Source organism: Rhipicephalus microplus, chromosome 4, assembly GCF_043290135.1.
Source record: "Rhipicephalus microplus isolate Deutch F79 chromosome 4, USDA_Rmic, whole genome shotgun sequence".
Lineage (NCBI taxonomy): Eukaryota > Metazoa > Arthropoda > Arachnida > Ixodida > Ixodidae > Rhipicephalus > Rhipicephalus microplus.
In genome coordinates this window covers 178270306-178286501 of record NC_134703.1, presented here as the reverse complement: position 1 = coordinate 178286501, position 16196 = coordinate 178270306, and positions in this window count along the sequence as shown.

The following is a 16196-nucleotide window of genomic DNA, read 5'->3' as shown; positions in this document are numbered from 1 at the left end:
CTGATAGCTTTGGAGAAATGTTCTGACGGTGGTGAGAGTAGAGCACCACTACCTTCTTGGCGCAATTGGCTAGCGCGTTCAGCTGTTAACCAAAAGTTTGGAGGTTCGAGCCCTCTCGAGAGCAGTGTGTCGCTTTTTTTCTTTCGGCTGATAGCTTTGGAGAAATGTTCTGACGGCGGTGAGAGTAGAGCACGACTATCTCCTTGGCGCAATTGGCTAGCGCGTTCAGCTGTTAACCAAAAGGTTGGAGGTTCGAGCCCTCCCGAGAGCGGTGTGTCTCTTTTTTCTTTGCGCTGACAGCTATGGAGAAATGTTCTGACGGTGTTGAGAGTAGAGCACGACTGTCTACGTGGCGCATTTGGCTAGCACGATCGGCTGTTAACCAAAAGTTTGGAGGTTCGAGCCCTGCCATGAGTGGTGTGTCGCTTTTTTTTATTTGCGCTTATAGCTTTGGAGAAATGGTTTGACCGTGGTGAGAGATGAGCACGACTGTCTCCGTGTCGCAATTGGCTAGCGCGATCAGCTGTTAACCAAAAGGTTGGAGGTTCGAGCCCTCCTTGAGTGGTGTGTTGCTTTTTTCTTCGCGCTGATAGCTTTGGAGAAATGTTCTGACGGTGGTGAGAGTGTAGCATGACTATCTCCGTGGTGCAATCGGCTAGCGCGATCGGCTGTTAACCAAAAGTTTGGAGGTTCGAGCCCTCCCGAGAGCGGTGTGTCTCTTTTTTTCTTTGCGCTGATAGCTTTGTAGAAATGTTCTGACGATGGTGAGAGTGGAGCACGAATATCTCTGTGGCACAATTGGCTAGCGCGTTCGGCTGTGAACCAAAACGTTGGAGGTTCGAGCCCTCCCGAGAGCGGTGTGTCTCTTATTTTTCTTCGCGCTGATAGCTTTGGAGAAATGTTGTGACCATGGTGACAGTGGAGCACGACTGTCTCCGTGGCGCTATTGGCTCGCGCGATCGGCTCTTAACCGAAAGGTTGGAGGTTCGAGCCCTCCCGGGAACGGTGTGTCGTTTTTTTTATTTGCGCTGACAGCTTTGGAGAAATGTTCTGACGGTGGTGAGAGTAGAGCACGACTACCTCCTTGGCGCAATTGGCTAACGCGTTCAGCTGTTAACCAAAATGTTGGAGGTTCGAGCCCTCCCGGGAGCAGTGTGTCGCTTTTTTTCTTTCGGCTGATAGCTTTGGAGGAATGTTCTGACGGTGGTGAGAGTAGAGCACGACTATCTCCTTGGCGCAATTGGCTAGCGCGTTCAGCTGTTGACCAAAAGGTTGGAGGTCGAGCCCTCCCGAGAGCGGTGTGTCTCTTTTTTCTTTGCGCTGACACCTATGGAGAAATGTCCTGACGGTGGTGAGAGTAGAGCACGACTGTCTACATGGCGCATTTGGCTAACACTATCGGCTGTTAACCAAAAGTTTGGAGGTTCGAGCCCTCCCATGAGCGGTGTGTCGTTTTTTGTGCTGATAGCTTTGGAGAAATGTTCTGACGGTGGGGAAAGTGGAGCACGATTATCTCCGTGGCGCAAATGGCTAGCGCGTTCGGCTGTGAACCAAAACGTTGGAGGTTCTAACCCTCCCGAGAGCAGTGTGTCTCTTTTTTTCTTTGCGCTGATAGCTTTGGAGAAACGTTCTGAGGGTGGTGAGAGTGGAACACGACTATCTCCGTGGCGCAATTGGCTAGCGCGTTCGGCTGTGAACCAAAACGTTGGAGGTTCTAGCCCTCCCGAGAGCGGTGTGTCTCTTTTTTTCTTTGCGCTTACAGCTGTGGAGAAATGTTCTGACGGTGGTGACAGTAGAGCACGACTGTCTACGTGGCGCGATTGGCTAGCACGATCGGCTGTTAACCAAAAGGTTGGAGGTTCGAGCCCTGCCATGAGCGGTGTGTCGCTTTTTTTTCTTTGCGCTACTACCTTTGAAGAAATGTTCTGAACATGGTGAGAGTGGAGCACGACTGTTTCCGTGGCAGATTTGGCTAGCGCAATCAACTGTTAACTGAAAGGTTGGAGGTTCGAGCCCTCCCGGGAGCAGTGTGTCGCTTTTTTTCTTTGCGCTGATAGCTTTGGAGCAACGTTCTGAGGGTGGTTAGAGTGGAACACGACTATCTCCGTGACACCATTGGCTAGCGCGTTCGGCTGTTAACCAAAAGGTTGGAGGTTCGAGCCCTCCGGAGAGCGGTGTGTCTCTTTTTTTTGTTTGCGCTGATAGTTTTGGAGGAATGTTCTGACGGTGGTGAGAGTGGAGCACGACTGTTTCCGTGGCAGAGTTGGCTAGCGCGATCAACTGTTAACTGAAAGGTTGGAGGTTCGAGCCCTCCCGGGAGCAGTGTGTCGCTTTTTTTATTTGCGCTGATAGCTTTGGAGAATTGTTCTAACGGTGGTGAGAGTAGAGCATGACTATCTCCTTGGCGCCATTGGCTAGCGCGTTCAGCTTTTAACCAAAAGGTATGAGGTTCGAGCCCTCCCGAGAGCGGTGTGTCTCTTTTTTCTTCGCGCTGACACCTATGGAGAAATGTTCTGACGGTGGTGAGAGTAGAGCACGACTGTCTACGTGGCGCATTTGGCTAGCGCGATCAGCTGTTAACCAAAAGGTGGGACGTTCGAGCCCACTCGGTGGTGGTGCGGCACTTTTTTTTTCTTTGGGCTGGAAGCTTTGAAGGTATGTCGTGATGGTGGTGAGAGTGGAGAAGGACTGTCTCTATGGCGCAATTGGCTAGCGTGTTCGGCTGTTAACCAAAAGTTTGGAGGTTCGAGCCCTCCCGGGAACGGTGTGTCGTTTTTCTTCTTTGCGCTGATAGCTTTGGAGAAACCTTCTGAGAGTGGTGAGAGTGGAACGCGACTATCTCAGTGGCGCAATTGGCTAGCGTGTTCGGCTGTGAACCAAAACGTTGGAGGTTCTAGCCCTCCCGAGAGCGGTGTGTCTTTTTTTTTCTTTGCGCTTACAGCTGTGGAGAAATGTTCTGACGGTGGTGACAGTAGAGCACGACTGTCTACGTGGCGGGATTTGCTAGCACGATCGGCTGTTATCCAAAAGGTTGGAGGTTCGAGCCCTGCCATGAGCGGTGTGTCGCTTTTTTTTCTTGCGCTACTACCTTTGAAGAAATGTTCTGCACTTGGTGAGACTGGAGCATGACTGTTTCCGTGGCAGATTTGGCTAGCACAATCAACTGTTAACTGAAAGGTTGGAGGTTCGAGCCCTCCCGGGAGCAGTGTGTTGCTTTTTTTCTTTGAGCTGATAGCTTTGGAGCAACGTTCTGAGGGTGGTTAGAGTGGAACACGACTATCTCCGTGACACAAATGGCTAGCGCGTTCGGCTGTTAACCAAAAGGTTGGAGGTTCGAGCCCTCCGGAGAGCGGTGTGTCTCTTTTTTATGTTTGCGCTGATAGCTTTGGAGGAATGTTCTGACGGTGGTGAGAGTGGAGCACGACTGTTTCCGTGGCCGAGTTGGCTAGCGCGATCAACTGTTAACTGAAAGGTTGGAGGTTCGAGCCCTCCCGGGAGCAGTGTGTCGCTTTTTTTCTTTGCGCTGATAGCTTTGGAGAAATGTTCTAACGGTGGTGAGAGTAGAGCATGACTATCTCCTTGGCGCCATTGGCTAGCGCGTTCAGCTTTTAACCAAAAGGTATGAGGTTCGAGCCATCTCGAGAGCGGTGTGTCTCTTTTTTCTATGCGCTGACAGCTGTGGAGAAATGTTCTGACGGTGGTGAGAGTAGAGCACGACTGTCTACGTGATGCAATTGGCTAGCATGATCAGCTGTTAACCAAAAGGTTGGAGGTTCGAGCTCTCCCATGAGTGGTGTGTTGCTTTTTTATTCGCGCTGATAGCTTTGGAGAAATGTTCTGACGGTGGTGAGAGTGGAGCACGACTATCTCCGTGGCGCAATCGGCTAGCGCGATCGGCTGTTAACCAAAAGGTTGGAGGTTCGAACCCTCCTGAGAGGGGTGTGTCTCTTTTTTTCTTTGCGCTGATATCTTTGTAGAAATGTTCTGACGGTGGTGAGAGTGGAGCACGACTGTCTCCGTGGCGCAATTGGCTAGCGCGATCGGCTGTTAACCAAAAGGTTGGAGGTTTGAGCCCTCCTATGAGTGGTGTGTCGCTTTTTTTCTTTGAGCTGATAGATTTGGAGAAATGTTCTGATGGTGGTGAGGGTTGAGCACGAATATCTCCATGGCGCAATTGGCTAGCACGTTCGGCTGTTAACCAAAATGTTGGAGGTTCGAGCCCTCCCGAGAGCGGTGTGTCTCTTTTTTTCTTTGCGCTGATAGCTTTATAGAAATGTTCTTACGGTGGTGAGAGTGGAGCACGACTGTCTCCGTGGCGCAATTGGCTAGCGCGATCGGCTGTTAACCAAAAGGTTGGAGGTTCGAGCCCTCCCGAGAGCAGTGTGTCTCTTTTTTTCTTTGAGCTGATAGCTTTGGAGCAACGTTCTGAGGGTGGTTAGAGTGGAACATGACTATCTCCGTGACACCATTGGCTAGCGCTTTCGGCTGTTAACCAAAGGGTTGGAGGTTCGAGCCCTCCGGAGAGCGGTGTGTCTCTTTTTTTTGTTTGCGCTGATAGCTTTGGAGGAATGTTCTGACGGTGGTGAGAGTGGAGCAGGACTGTTTCCGTGGCTGAGTTGGCTAGCGCGATCAACTGTTAACTGAAAGGTTGGAGGTTCGAGCCCTCCCGGGAGCAGTGTGTCGCTTTTTTTCTTTGCGCTGATAGCTTTGGAGAAATGTTCTAACGGTGGTGAGAGTAGAGCATGACTATCTCCTTGGCGCCATTGGCTAGCGCGTTCAGCTTTTAACCAAAAGGTATGAGGTTCGAGCCATCTCGAGAGCGGTGTGTCTCTTTTTTCTTTGCGCTGACAGCTGTGGAGAAATGTTCTGATGGTGGTGAAAGTAGAGCACGACTGTCTACGTGATGCAATTGGCTAGCACGATCAGCTGTTAACCAAAAGGTTGGAGGTTCTAGCCCTCCCGAGAGCGGTGTGTCTGTTTTTTTCTTTGCGCTGATAGCTTTGTAGAAATGTTCTGACGGTGGTGAGAGTGGAGCACGACTGTCTCCGTGGCGCAATTGGCTAGCGCGATCGGCTGTTAACCAAAAGGTTGGAGGTTTGAGCCCTCCTATGAGTGGTGTGTCGCTTTTTTTCTTTGAGCTGATAGATTTGGAGAAATGTTCTGATGGTGGTGAGGGTTGAGCACGAATATCTCCGTGGCGCAATTGGCTAGCACGTTCGGCTGTTAACCAAAATGTTGGAGGTTCGAGCCCTCCCGAGAGCGGTGTGTCTCTTTTTTTCTTTGCGCTGATAGCTTTATAGAAATGTTCTTACGGTGGTGAGAGTGGAGCACGACTGTCTCCGTGGCGCAATTGGCTAGCGCGATCGGCTGTTAACCAAAAGGTTGGAGGTTCGAGCCCTCCCGAGAGCAGTGTGTCTCTTTTTTTCTTTGCGCTGATAGCTTTGGAGAAACGTTCTGAGGGTGGTGAGATTGGAACACGACTATCTCCGTGACGCAATTGGCTAGCGTGTTCAGCTGTTGACCAAAAGGTTGGAGGTCGAGCCCTCCCGAGAGCGGTGTGTCTCTTTTTTCTTTGCGCTGACACCTATGGAGAAATGTCCTGACGGTGGTGAGAGTAGAGCACGACTGTCTACGTGGCGCATTTGGCTAGCACTATCGGCTGTTAACCAAAAGTTTGGAGGTTCGAGCCCTGCCATGAGTGGTGTGTCGCTTTTTTTTCTTTGCGCTGATACCTTTGGAGAAATGTTCTGACCATGGTGAGAGTGGAGCATGACTGTCTCCGCGCCGCAATTGGCTAGCGCGATCGGCTGTTAACCGAAAGATTGGAGGTTCGAACCCTCCTGGGAAAGGTGTGTCGTTTTTTTTATTTGCGCTGATAGCTTTGGAGAAATGTTCTGACCGTGGTGAGAGATGAGCACGACTGTCTCCCTGGCGCAATTGGCTATAGCGATCAGCTGTTAACCAAAAGGTTGGAGGTTCGAGCCCTCCCGAGAGCGGTGTGTCACTTTTTTCTTTGCGCTGACAGCTATGGAGAAATGTTCTGACGGTGTTGAGAGTAGAGCACGACTGTCTACGTGGCGCATTTGGCTAGCACGATCGGCTGTTAACCAAAAAGTTTGGAGGTTTGAGCCCTGCCTAGAGTGGTGTGTCTCTTTTTTTTCTTTGCGCTGATAGCTTTGGAGAAATGTTCTGACGGTGGTGAGATTGGAGCCCGACTGTTTCCTTGGAAGAATTGGCTAGCGCGGTCAACTGTTAACTGAAAGGTTGGAGGTTCGAGCCCTCCCGGGAACAGTGTGTCGCTTTTTTTTTCGCTGATAGCTTTGGAGAAATGTTCTGACAGTGGTGAGAGTAGAGCACGACTATCTCCTTGGCGCAATTGGCTAGCGCGTTCAGCTGTTAACCAAAAGGTTGGAGGTGCGAGCCCTCCCGAGAGCGGCGTGTCTCTTTTTTCTTTGCGCTGACAGCTGTGGAGAAATGTTCTGACGGTGGTGACAGTAGAGCACGACTGTCTACGTGGAGCGATTGGCTAGCGCGATCGGCTGTTAACCAAAAGGTTGGAGATTCGAACCCTCCCGAGAGCGGTGTGTTTCTTTTTTTCTTTGCGCTGATAGCTTTGGAGAAACGTTCTGCGGGTGGTGAGAGTGGAGCACGACTGTTTCCGTGGCAGATTTGGCTAGCGCAATCAACTGTTAACTGAAAGGTTGGAGGTTCGAGCCCTCCCGGGAGCAGTGTGTCACTTTTTTTCTTTGCGCTGATAGCTTTGGAGAAATGTTCTGACGGTGGTGAGATTAGAGCACGTTTATCTCCTTGGCGCATTTGGCTAGCACGTTCAGCAGTTAACCAAAAGGTTGGAGGTTCGAGCTTTCCCGAGAGCGGTGTGTCTCTTTTTTCTTTGTGGTGACAGCTATGGAGAAATGTTCTGACGGTGTTGAGAGTGGAGCACGACTGTCTACGTGGCGCATTTGGCTAGCACGATTGGCTGTTAACCAAATAGTTTGGAGGTTTGAGCCCTGCCTAGAGTGGTGTGTCTCTTTTTTTTCTTTGCGCTGATAGCTTTGGAGAAATGTTCTGACGGTGGTGAGATTGGAGCACGACCGTTTCCTTGGAAGAATTGGCTAGCGCGGTCAACTGTTAACTGAAAGGTTGGAGGTTCGAGCCCTCCCGGGAACAGTGTGTCGCTTTTTTTAATTTGCGCCTATAGCTTTGAAGAAATGTTTTGACCGTGGTGAGAGATGAGCACGACTGTCTCCGTGGCGCAATTGGCTAGCGCGATCAGCTGTTAACCAAAAGGTTGGAGGTTCGAGCCCTCCCATGAGTGGTGTGTTGCTTTTTTCTTCGCACTGATAGCTTTGGAGAAATGTTCTGACGGTGGTGAGAGTGTAGTACGACTATCTCCGTGGTGCAATCGGCTAGCGCAATCGGCTGTTAACCAAAAGTTTGGAGGTTCGAGCCCTCCCGAGAGCGATGTGTCTCTTTTTTTCTTTGCGCTGATAGCTTTGTAGAAATGTTCTGACGGTGGTAAGAGTGGAGCACGAATATCTCTGTGGCGCAATTGGCTAGCGTGTTCGGCTGTGAACCAAAACGTTGGAGGTTCGAGCCCTCCCGAGAGCGGTGTGTCTCTTATTTTTCTTCGCGCTGACAGCTTTGGAGAAATGTTCTGACCATGATGACAGTGGAGCACGACTGTCTCCGTGGCGCTATCGGCTCGCGCGATCGGCTCTTAACCGAAAGGTTGGAGGTTCGAGCCCTCCCGGGAACGGTGTGTCGTTTTTTTTATTTGCGCTGATAGCTTTGGAGAAATGTTCTGACGGTGGTGAGAGTAGAGCACGACTACCTCCTTGGCGCAATTGGCTAGCACGTTCAGCTGTTAACCAAAAGGTTGGAGGTTCGAGCCCTCCCGGGAGCAGTGTGTCGCTTTTTTTTCTTTCGGCTGATAGCTTCGGAGAAATGTTCTGACGGTGGTGAGAGTAGAGCACGACTATCTCCTTGGCGCAATTGGCTAGTGCATTCAGCTGTTAACCAAAACGTTGGAGGTTCGAGCCCTCCCGAGAGCGGTGTGTCTCTTATTTTTCTTCGCGCTGATAGCTTTCGAGAAATGTTCTGACGGTGGTGAGATTGGAGCACGACTGTCTCCGTGGCGCAATTGGCTAGCTCGATCGGCTGTGAACCAAAACGTTGGAGGTTCGAGCCCTCCCGAGAGCGCTGTGTCTTGTTTTTTCTTTGCGCTGAGCGCTGTTGAGAAATGTTCTGACGGTGGTGACAGTATAGCACGACTGTCTACGTGGCGCGATTGGCTAGCACGATCGGCTGTTAACCATAAAAAGGTTGGAGGTTCTAGCCCTCCCGAGAGCGGTGTGTCTCTTTTTTTTGCGCTGATAGCTTTGTATAAATCTTCTGACGGTGGTGAGAGTGGAGCACGACTGTCTCCGCGGCGCAATTGGCTCGCGCGATCGGCTGTTAACCAAAAGGTTGGAGGTTCGAACCCTCCCGAGAGCGGTGTGTCTTTTTTTTCTTGGCGCTGATAGCTTTCGAGGAGTATTCTGATGGGGGTGAGAGTGGAGCACGACTGTCTCCGTGGCAGATTTGGCTAGTACAATCAACTGTTAACTGAAAGGTTGGAGGTTCGAGCCCTCCCGGGAGCAGTGTGTTGCTTTTTTTCTTTGAGCTGATAGCTTTGGAGCAACGTTCTGAGGGTGGTTAGAGTGGAACACGACTATCTCCGTGACACAATTGGCTAGCGCGTTCGGCTGTTAACCAAAAGGTTGGAGGTTCGAGCCCTCCGGAGAGCGGTGTGTCTCTTTTTTATGTTTGCGCTGATAGCTTCGGAGGAATGTTCTGACGGTGGTGAGAGTGGAGCACGACTGTTTCCGTGGCCGAGTTGGCTAGCGCGATCAACTGTTAACTGAAAGGTTGGAGGTTCGAGCCCTCCCGGGAGCAGTGTGTCGCTTTTTTTCTTTGCGCTGATAGCTTTGGAGAAATGTTCTGACCATGGTGAGAGTGGAGCATGACTGTCTCCGCGCCGCAATCGGCTAGCGCGATCGGCTGTTAACCAAAAGGTTGGAGGTTCGAACCCTCCTGAGAGGGGTGTGTCTCTTTTTTTCTTTGCGCTGATAGCTTTGTAGAAATGTTCTGATGGTGGTGAGAGTAGAGCACGACTGTCTACGTGGCGCATTTGGCTAGCGCGATCTGCTGTTAACCAAAAGGTTGGAGGTTCGAGCCCTCCAAAGAGCGGTGTGTCGCTTTTTTGCGCTGATAGCTTTGGAGAAATGTTCAGACGGTGGTGAAAGTGGAGCACGAATATCTCCGTGGCGCAATTGGCTAGCGCGTTCGGCTGTGAACCAAAACGTTAGAGGTTCTAGCCCTCCCGAGAGGGGTGTGTCTCTTTTTTTCTTTGCGCTGATATCTTTGTAGAAATGTTCTGACGGTGGTGAGAGTGGAGCACGACTGTCTCCGTGGCGCAATTGGCTAACGCGATCGGCTGTTAACCAAAAGGTTGGAGGTTTGAGCCCTCCTATGAGTGGTGTGTCGCTTTTTTTCTTTGAGCTGATAGATTTGGAGAAATGTTCTGATGGTGGTGAGGGTTGAGCACGAATATCTCCGTGGCGCAATTGGCTAGCACGTTCGGCTGTTAACCAAAATGTTGGAGGTTCGAGCCCTCCCGAGAGCGGTGTGTCTCTTTTTTTCTTTGCGCTGATAGCTTTATAGAAATGTTCTTACGGTGGTGAGAGTGGAGCACGACTGTCTCCGTGGCGCAATTGGCTAGCGCGATCGGCTGTTAACCAAAAGGTTAGAGGTTCGAGCCCTCCCGAGAGCAGTGTGTCTCTTTTTTTCTTTGAGCTGATAGCTTTGGAGCAACGTTCTGAGGGTGGTTAGAGTGGAACATGACTATCTCCGTGACACAATTGGCTAGCGCTTTCGGCTGTTAAGCAAAAGGTTGGAGGTTCGAGCCCTCCGGAGAGCGGTGTGTCTCTTTTCTTTGTTTGCGCTGATAGCTTTGGAGGAATGTTCTGACGGTGGTGAGAGCGGAGCAGGACTGTTTCCGTGGCCGAGTTGGCTAGCACGATCGGCTGTTAACCGAAAGGTTGGAGGTTCGAGCCCTCCCGGGAACGGTGTGTCGTTTTTTTTTATTTGCGCTTATAGCTTTGGAGAAATGTTTTGACCGTGGTGAGAGATGAGCACGACTGTCTCCGTGTCGCAATTGGCTAGCGCGATCAGCTGTTAACCAAAAGGTTGGAGGTTCGAGCCCTCCTTGAGTGGTGTGTTGCTTTTTTCTTCGCGCTGATAGCTTTGGAAAAATGTTCTGACGGTGGTGAGAGTGTAGCATGACTATCTCCGTGGTGCAATCGGCTAGCGCGATCGGCTGTTAACCAAAAGTTTGGAGGTTCGAGCCCTCCCGAGAGCGGTGTGTCTCTTTTTTTCTTTGCGCTGATAGCTTTGTAGAAATGTTCTGACGATGGTGAGAGTGGAGCACGAATATCTCTGTGGCACAATTGGCTAGCGCGTTCGGCTGTGAACCAAAACGTTGGAGGTTCGAGCCCTCCCGAGAGCGGTGTGTCTCTTATTTTTCTTCGCGCTGATAGCTTTGGAGAAATGTTTTGACCATGGTGACAGTGGAGCACGACTGTCTCCGTGGCGCTATTGGCTCGCGCGATCGGCTCTTAACCGAAAGGTTGGAGGTTCGAGCCCTCCCGGGAACGGTGTGTCGTTTTTTTTATTTGCGCTGATAGCTTTGGAGAAATGTTCTGACGGTGGTGAGAGTAGAGCACGACTACCTCCTTGGCGCAATTGGCTAACGCGTTCAGCTGTTAACCAAAATGTTGGAGGTTCGAGCCCTCCCGAGAGCAGTGTGTCGCTTTTTTTCTTTCGGCTGATAGCTTTGGAGAAATGTTCTGACGGTGGTGAGAGTAGAGCACGACTATCTCCTTGGCGCAATTGGCTAGCGCGTTCAGCTGTTAACCAAAATGTTGGAGGTTCGAGCCCTCCCGAGAGCGGTGTGTCTCTTTTTTCTTTGCGCTGACAGCTATGGAGAAATGTTCTGATGGTGTTGAGAGTAGAGCACGACTGTCTACGTGGCGCATTTGGCTAGCACGATCGGCTGTTAACCAAATGTTTGGAGGTTCGAGCCCTGCCATGAGCGGTGTGTCGTTTTTTGTGCTGATAGCTTTGGAGAAATGTTCTGACGGTGGGGAAAGTGGAGCACGATTATCTCCGTGGTGCAAATGGCTAGCGCGTTCGGCTGTGAACCAAAACGTTGGAGGTTCTAACCCTCCCGAGAGCAGTGTGTCTCTTTTTTTCTTTGCGCTGATAGCTTTGGAGAAACGTTCTGAGGGTGGTGAGAGTGGAACACGACTATCTCCGTGGCGCAATTGGCTAGCGCGTTCGGCAGTGAACCAAAACGTTGGAGGTTCTAGCCCTCCCGAGAGCGGTGTGTCTCTTTTTTTCTTTGCGCTTACAGCTGTGGAGAAATGTTCTGACGGTGGTGACAGTAGAGCACGACTGTCTACGTGGCGCGATTGGCTAGCACGATCGGCTGTTAACCAAAAGGTTGGAGGTTCGAGCCCTGCCATGAGCGGTGTGTCGCTTTTTTTTCTTTGCGCTACTACCTTTGAAGAAATGTTCTGAACATGGTGAGAGTGGAGCACGACTGTTTCCGTGGCAGATTTGGCTAGCGCAATCAACTGTTAACTGAAAGGTTGGAGGTTCGAGCCCTCCCGGGAGCAGTGTGTCGCTTTTTTTCTTTGCGCTGATAGCTTTGGAGCAACGTTCTGAGGGTGGTTAGAGTGGAACACGACTATCTCCGTGACACCATTGGCTAGCGCGTTCGGCTGTTAACCAAAAGGTTGGAGGTTCGAGCCCTCCGGAGAGCGGTGTGTCTCTTTTTTTTGTTTGCGCTGATAGCTTTGGAGGAATGTTCTGACGGTGGTGAGAGTGGAGCATGACTGTTTCCGTGGCAGAGTTGGCTAGCGCGATCAACTGTTAACTGAAAGGTTGGAGGTTCGAGCCCTCCCGGGAGCAGTGTGTCGCTTTTTTTCTTTGCGCTGATAGCTTTGGAGAAATGTTCTAACGGTGGTGAGAGTAGAGCATGACTATCTCCTTGGCGCCATTGGCTAGCGCGTTCAGCTTTTAACCAAAAGGTATGAGGTTCGAGCCATCTCGAGAGCGGTGTGTCTCTTTTTTCTTTGCGCTGACAGCTGTGGAGAAATGTTCTGACGGTGGTGAGAGTAGAGCACGACTGTCTACGTGATGCAATTGGCTAGCATGATCAGCTGTTAACCAAAAGGTTGGAGGTTCGAGCTCTCCCATGAGTGGTGTGTTGCTTTTTTCTTCGCGCTGATAGCTTTGGAGAAATGTTCTGACGGTGGTGAGAGTGGAGCACGACTATCTCCGTGGCGCAATCGGCTAGCGCGATCGGCTGTTAACCAAAAGGTTGGAGGTTCGAACCCTCCTGAGAGGGGTGTGTCTCTTTTTTTCTTTGCGCTGATAGCTTTGTAGAAATGTTCTGACGGTGGTGAGAGTAGAGCACGACTGTCTACGTGGCGCATTTGGCTAGCGCGATCTGCTGTTAACCAAAAGGTTGGAGGTTCGAGCCCTCCAAAGAGCGGTGTGTCGCTTTTTTGCGCTGATAGCTTTGGAGAAATGTTCAGACGGTGGTGAAAGTGGAGCACGAATATCTCCGTGGCGCAATTGGCTAGCGCGTTCGGCTGTGAACCAAAACGTTAGAGGTTCTAGCCCTCCCGAGAGGGGTGTGTCTCTTTTTTTCTTTGCGCTGATATCTTTGTAGAAATGTTCTGACGGTGGTGAGAGTGGAGCACGACTGTCTCCGTGGCGCAATTGGCTAACGCGATCGGCTGTTAACCAAAAGGTTGGAGGTTTGAGTCCTCCTATGAGTGGTGTGTCGCTTTTTTTCTTTGAGCTGATAGATTTGGAGAAATGTTCTGATGGTGGTGAGGGTTGAGCACGAATATCTCCGTGGCGCAATTGGCTAGCACGTTCGGCTGTTAACCAAAATGTTGGAGGTTCGAGCCCTCCCGAGACCGGTGTGTCTCTTTTTTTCTTTGCGCTGATAGCTTTATAGAAATGTTCTTACGGTGGTGAGAGTGGAGCACGACTGTCTCCGTGGCGCAATTGGCTAGCGCGATCGGCTGTTAACCAAAAGGTTGGAGGTTCGAGCCCTCCCGAGAGCAGTGTGTCTCTTTTTTTCTTTGAGCTGATAGCTTTGGAGCAGCGTTCTGAGGGTGGTTAGAGTGGAACATGACTATCTCCGTGACACAATTGGCTAGCGCTTTCGGCTGTTAACCAAAAGGTTGGAGGTTCGAGCCCTCCGGAGAGCGGTGTGTCTCTTTTCTTTGTTTGCGCTGATAGCTTTGGAGGAATGTTCTGACGGTGGTGAGAGTGGAGCAGGACTGTTTCCGTGGCCGAGTTGGCTAGCGCGATCAACTGTTAACTGAAAGGTTGGAGGTTCGAGCCCTCCCGGGAGCAGTGTGTCGCTTTTTTTCTTTGCGCTGATAGCTTTGGAGAAATGTTCTAACGGTGGTGAGAGTAGAGCATGACTATCTCCTTGGCGCCATTGGCTAGCGCGTTCAGCTTTTAACCAAAAGGTATGAGGTTCGAGCCATCTCGAGAGCGGTGTGTCTCTTTTTTCTTTGCGCTGACAGCTGTGGAGAAATGTTCTGATGGTGGTGAAAGTAGAGCACGACTGTCTACGTGATGCAATTGGCTAGCACGATCAGCTGTTAACCAAAAGGTTGGAGGTTCTAGCCCTCCCGAGAGCGGTGTGTCTCTTTTTTTCTTTGCGCTGATAGCTTTGTAGAAATGTTCTGACGGTGGTGAGAGCGGAGCACGACTGTCTCCGTGGCGCAATTGGCTAGCGCGATCGGCTGTTAACCAAAAGGTTGGAGGTTTGAGCCCTCCTATGAGTGGTGTGTCGCTTTTTTTCTTTGAGCTGATAGATTTGGAGAAATGTTCTGATGGTGGTGAGGGTTGAGCACGAATATCTCCGTGGCGCAATTGGCTAGCACGTTCGGCTGTTAACCAAAATGTTTGAGGTTCGAGCCCTCCCGAGAGCGGTGTGTCTCTTTTTTTCTTTGCGCTGATAGCTTTATAGAAATGTTCTTACGGTGGTGAGAGTGGAGCACGACTGTCTCCGTGGCGCAATTGGCTAGCGCGATCGGCTGTTAACCAAAAGGTTGGTGGTTCGAGCCCTCCCGAGAGCACTGTGTCTCTTTTTTTCTTTGCGCTGATAGCTTTGGAGAAACGTTCTGAGGGTGGTGAGATTGGAACACGACTATCTCCGTGACGCAATTGGCTAGCGTGTTCAGCTTTTGACCAAAAGGTTGGAGGTCGAGCCCTCCCGAGAGCGGTGTGTCTCTTTTTTCTTTGCGCTGACACCTATGGAGAAATGTCCTGACGGTGGTGAGAGTAGAGCACGACTGTCTACGTGGCGCATTTGGCTAGCACTATCGGCTGTTAACCAAAAGTTTGGAGGTTCGAGCCCTGCCATGAGTGGTGTGTCGCTTTTTTTTCTTTGCGCTGATACCTTTGGAGAAATGTTCTGACCATGGTGAGAGTGGAGCATGACTGTCTCCGCGCCGCAATTGGCTAGCGCGATCGGCTGTTAACCGAAAGATTGGAGGTTCGAACCCTCCTGGGAAAGGTGTGTCGTTTTTTTTTATTTTCGCTGATAGCTTTGGAGAAATGTTCTGACCGTGTTGAGAGATCAGCACGACTGTCTCCGTGGCGCAATTGACAAGCGCGATCAGCTGTTAACCAAAAGGTTTGAGGTTCGAGCCCTCCCGAGAGCAGTGTGTCTCTTTTTCTTTGTGCTGACAGCTATGGAGAAATGTTCTGACGGTGGTGAGAGTGGAACACGACTATCTCCGTGACGCCATTGCCTAGCGCGTTCAGCTGGTAACAAAAGTTTGGAGGTTCGATCCCTCAGCAGAGCGGTGTGTCTCTTTTTTGTCTTTGCGCTGACACCTAAGGAGAAATGTTCTGACGGTGGTGAGAGTAGAGCACGACTGTCTACGTGGCGCATTTGGCTAGCGCGATCAGCTGTTAACCAAAAGGTGGGAGGTTCGAGCCCACCCGGTGGTGGTGCGGCACTTTTTTTTTCTTTGGGCTGGTAGCTTTGAAGGTATGTCCTGATGGTGGTGAGAGTGGAGAAGGACTGTCTCTATGGCGCAATTGGCTAGCGTGTTCGGCTGTTAACCAAAAGGTTGGAGGTTCGAGCCCTCCGGAGAGCGGTGTGTCTCTTTTTTTCTTTGCGCTGATAGCTTTGGAGAAACGTTCTGAGGGTGGTGAGATTGGAACACGACTATCTCCGTGACGCAATTGGCTAGCGTGTTCGGCTGTTAACCAAAAGTTTGGAGGTTCGAGCCCTCCGGAGAGCGGTGTGTCTCTTTTTTTCTTTGCGCTGACAGCTGTGGAGAAATGTTCTGACGGTGGTGAGAGTAGAGCACGACTGTCTACGTGATGCAATTGGCTAGCACGATCAGCTGTTAACCAAAAGGTTGGAGGTTCGAGCTCTCCCATGAGAGGTTTGTTGCTTTTTTCTTCGCGCTGATAGCTTTGGAGAAATGTTCTGACGGTGGTGAGAGTGGAGCACGACTATCTCCGTGGCGCAATCGGCTAGCGCGATCGGCTGTTAACCAAAAGGTTGGAGGTTCGAACCCTCCCGAGAGCAGTGTGTCTCTTTTTTTCTTTGCGCTCATAGCTTTGTAGAAATGTTCTGACGGTGGTGAGAGAAGAGCACGACTGTCTACGTGGCGCATTTGGCTAGCACGATCTGCTGTTAACCAAAAGGTTGGAGGTTCGAGCCCTCCAAAGAGCGGTGTGTCGCTTTTTTGCGATGATAGCTTTGGAGAAATGTTCTGACGATGGTGAGAGTAGAGCACGACTGTCAACGTGATGCAAATGGCTAGCACGATCAGCTGTTAACCAAAAGGTTGGAGGTTCGAGCTCTCCCATGAGTGGTGTGTTGCTTTTTTCTTCGCGCTGATAGCTTTGGAGAAATGTTCTGACGGTGCTGAGAGTGGAGCACGACTATCTCCGTGGCGCAATTGGCAAGCGCGATCGGCTGTTAATCAAAAGGTTGGAGGTTCGAACCCTCCCGAGAGCGGTGTGTCTCTTTTTTTCTTTGCGCTGATAGCTTTGTAGAAATGTTCTGACGGTGGTGAGAGTAGAGCACGACTGTCTAC